At 46.9% G+C, this 4,443-nt stretch overlaps 1 pseudogene; it reads right to left on the reverse strand.

The window, feature by feature from the left end:
* Positions 1 to 2,600: 2,600 nt before the first annotated feature.
* On the reverse strand, positions 2,601 to 3,673 carry LOC101585536 (annotated as a pseudogene).
* Positions 3,674 to 4,443: the final 770 nt, after the last annotated feature.

Genomic DNA, 4,443 nt, shown 5'->3' on the forward strand with positions numbered 1-4,443 from the left:
CCCCTGGAGGATAGACACATTATAACGGCTTCATTTGATTAAAAGGGGATGTTGGTCATTAGTTAGGACCCAAATTTCTTCTCTCTCTGGCAATCACTCAAAGTGTTCCCAGATGCGCAGGGGGCTGTTGGTTACCTGTGAGTACAAGATCCCTTTATAACGAGATGTCTGTGCTGGTGGAGAAGCTCAGGCAGGGTTGCCCTGGGCTTGGTGGAGAGCGTGATTGAAGGGAAACATGTGCATTCCAGATTGGACCTCGGAGCTGGGTTTGGAGAGGCTGCCTGCTTCCAGCGGCTGCCAAGGGGCAGTGGGGGAGCTCCTCAAGCATTTGTTGTTCTCGTGGGGCTAATTATGGACTTTTAGAGGCAAGTAGCTGCCCCAATTTCAGTTAGCACAGTTGTTCGTTACTGCATAATTAAGAGAAAGGGGGGCAGCCCTGGTAGGGAGCGAGGCAAAGGGAGGACCAACTGCAAAGTGTTCAAATACTTTTGTCTGAGGTACCCTGGGCAGGAGTGGCGGAGGTCAAATGTTCCACTCTTGGGGAGGCTCTGAGGCCATGAGGGGCAGCTGGAGGGTGAAAGCAGGTAGGAGGAGGAGGAAGCAGAGACTGGGTTCTAGGTGAATTGAGGGGCTTTCAAAGGATTGCTTACCGGTGGGCGGAGTTTTGGAACAAGTGCTTGCGACTTGCTTGAGGAATCTCCTGCTGAGCTGGATGCACAGGGCCTCTGATGGTGTGATGATGATTAAAACAACTCCCTTGTGCTGGGGCATGGACAGAGCACCGCTGGCCTGGGAAACTGAGGCAGGACTTGTGCAGTGCTGGGAAGGCACCTGGAGGTGGTCAGAGCACAGTGCATCTGAGGATGGAAGGGCTCAGGCCTGGCCAATCTGACAGGAACCGGAGCTCTATCTCCAGGCTGAGGCTGCACACCAGTATCTGCATGGACTAGGAGTGGGCTAAGTCTTTGGCGTTCCCTATGCAGACCAAGCCTGCTTCAGGCAGGGATGCTGAGGGAGGACCCAGGAGCTGGTGGACCTCAGGGGAGAAGGGTAGAAAGACACCAGAGGGGGAGGGGGAGAATCAGAAGGTGCAGAGCAAAGGCAGCATTTATGTTGTGAGCTTTTCTACGCTGTGGGGCTGGGAGAGTCTCTGAATGTGGGTAGAATATGAAGCTCTGGCCTGAGTCAAGGCCTGATTTTAATTCAGTCATGTCTCTAACTGGCATTGCCCTTGAAGTCACCCTGTCTTTCTGGGTCTGCCATCCTGGCCCTCAGAACCACAGGTGGGGGTATGTGGGTATGCCTAAGGACTCCTGAAAAATGTGGCTCTTGGTCTATGCTACTGCAGTGGCGCAAGCAGAATTTGCCTGTATTTTATCTTCCATCCAAACGCTTTCCCCACACTGGCTTCACAGATGAGAAGTAAAACTGAAATGAAAGACACAGGAGGAGTCATAGCTGACGGACTACACAACCCACAGAAGCTGGTGACCCAGTTCCTAGGAAGATGGCTCTAAGGGGAAAGGGCAAAGACCCTCCAGAAGTGATGCATTCCAAGCTGCTCCACACCTGCCTTGGGCAGGCTTCCTTCTTGATGACCTTCCTGCTCATCCTTGGTAATCTGCTCATGGAGGAAGATGGGTACTTGGGGATGGCAGAGGAAGAATTTTGGGCTAAGTTTTTTTTTTTTTTTTAAATATGTCACACTTTTTATTGCAATGTGGCCATTTTTGTGAGGTCAGGGAGTTTGATCAAAACAATGTTCCATTTAAGGCTCTTTTATACAGAAATTGCTATTGTGAATGATATTCAAACTATCTTAGGGCTGGCCAAATAGCTCAGTGGATTAAAGACCAGCAAGCAGGCGCAGGTGCTGGAGGTTCAATCCCTGGGTCTGCTGTGCTGGCCCCACCCCCAGGGTGTGCTGAGATGGCAATTGAGACTGGGCGTGGTGGTGCCCACCTATAATCCCAGCTCTCAGGAGGCTGTAAACAGGTGGATCACTATGAGTCCAATCTAGTAGTGAAAGCCTGAACACCCTGGGGACCCTTCCCTAAAATACAAACAAAACAAAACAAAATCCCAAAACTATCTTTAGTGTTTCAAGACTCACACGGTAAACATAAAACTACATTATTCAGTAGTGTACACTCAACAAAAACCACAAAGACATTAATACTCTAACAGCTACTTAAGATATGCAGGTAACAGGAATGAACACTAAGGTACTAGGATAAACCGATGACACAGTTAATGAAACTCAACTGGCATTCTTTTCAGAGGATTAAACTCAGCACAAAAAAGTGCTTTTAATGCAGTGTTGTATTTGTACTGCCATGTCACAAAAATAGGCTTGCCAAGGCAGCTGAGGCGTACGAATGCTGAGTGCCTCACAGAACTGCCATCAAGTGCAACTATGAACAATACTGAAAAAAGTTTGCCATCTGACCAGTGGCTAATACTTTCAAAGCATTCAATTATCTTATCCTCTGCAGTATGCTAAGCTATTCACATTGACAATCACATTCCTTGTTGTGCTTGCAGCAAGGGAGGCGTGTAACCAGTAGTTTTGGCTAAAGATGGGAAGGCATCCCTCGGGTTGTACATAAAAGTAACCATGTTAAACAGTCTAATGGCAATCACTGACAAGCTGCTTAAGTGAATGGTATCTCCTTCATTCATCGTGTTGGAAGAGTCCGGTGGAAAGGGAAAAAACAAAATCTAATACTATTCCAATGGACTGACCTGGAAAAATAAAAACTCCTTAAGATCCAAGTGGCACTCAACTGTCATTGTTATAAGTTTCCCTCCCAGTGAAACTACTATATTGCCTCCCAGTTTCTCTCCAAGGGTTGAACAGTCCTTAATATCATCCAAGACATTTACTTGCCACTCATGTTTAATACCTGTAAATTTCTTTTTAATGGCATCTTTCAAGCTAGCATAAATCATCTTGCTAATGGTGCACTCTCAGGAGCCCAGAATATAAATACTAGATCTTCTTTCTTAGACTCTTGTTTCATACGTGGCTTTGTACAAAGCATATCAGCAAGCATTCAGAGGTAGCCACTTCACAAAAGGTATGTAGGGGTCCTCTGCAGTGAGCATCACCCACCAAGATCTGCTTTGCTTCCTCAACAATTATTGGTCTTCTGTCATCACTTAAACAGAGGAGAACTGCTTCCTTTCACTTTTTGATCCCCTCTTGTATAGAAGATTTCCTTACTTCCATATCATTAAAAACTTTGATGACTTTGTTATTCACTGTAACTCCAGATGCCATAGTGCCCATGCTGTGACTGCAGCAGTGGCTTGGGCTCGGGCTCGGTGGCACTTGAGCTGAGTTTTTACTGCTATGAAACAGACTATCTTAAGCAGTGCTTGGAGACTCCATAATCCTGTCTTGCAGCTGTAGGTGTCAGAAGTCCAAGATGGGCCTGGCTGAACCAGTGAGATGTTAGCAGGTTATTTTCCCTTCTCAAGGTTCCTAGGAAGGAGCCTTTTCCCTGTTGTGGTTTCTAGGGGCTGCCCACATGCCTTGCTTTGTCTCCCCTTCCTCCATCTTCAGCTGGACACATTTCTCAGGCCGCATTCCTCAGACACTGACTCTCCTGCTGCCCTTTTCCACATGAATGGCCCTGGTGATGACATGGGGCCCACTCTGGGAATTCAGGACATGTCTCTGTTTTCAAGGCACATGATTGGCCAGCTCAGTTCTATCTGCAATCTTAGTTTCTGTTTGCTTTATGATGTCATATAGGCAGCAGTTATTTGCCCCAGGATGTGACTCTTCTTGTGAAGACTTCATGTTGCTTACCATAGATGCTAGTTTCCAAAGCACAGTGACAAGCCCAGTTGCCACCAGCCTCAATGATGATGGCTTCATTCCCAAAGATTGGTCCAGGGTGGCCTTTTGAGATTCCTGGGTTCAGAGCTGGGGCTAGGGCAGATGCCATTCTTGATTGTCTCTTTTCTATAATGTCCCAGACCTTCAGTGGGCATTCAGGGGTATTGAGCCCTAGAAATCAAACTGCCCTGAGCTGAGGGATCTTTCTTTCAGCTGTAACCTCTTTGAAGGTTTATGTGGGGAGCGAGCGTGGAGAAGTCCAAATTGCAAGTGAGCCAAGATTAATCATTTGAAGAAACATTCACACAATAAACCCCTAGAAGTCTGTGGACTCATTCTGTAGTGTGTAGTGTTAAATCTCCTTTCAAAATGTCAGCAAACCCAAAACAAGGGAATATGATATGCTTACCAGGGGGCTTTTCTCGGCAAAGTTTAGCCTGAGAGAAAAGCCACGGAAGGCTTCACCGATCCTGGATTTCTCTTGGTCTCTAGCTGTTTTTCTAGTTCATTCAGTAAGAAACAAGTGTGCAGTGTTTATTTAGTGCTCCCTCTGTGAAGCTCGCTTTTAGGGAGCACTGTTGTACAAGAGGAGCTTC

This window comes from Octodon degus, unplaced genomic scaffold, assembly GCF_000260255.1.
Source record: "Octodon degus isolate 3935 unplaced genomic scaffold, OctDeg1.0 scaffold00019, whole genome shotgun sequence".
In the NCBI taxonomy this organism is placed as follows: Eukaryota; Metazoa; Chordata; class Mammalia; order Rodentia; family Octodontidae; genus Octodon; species Octodon degus.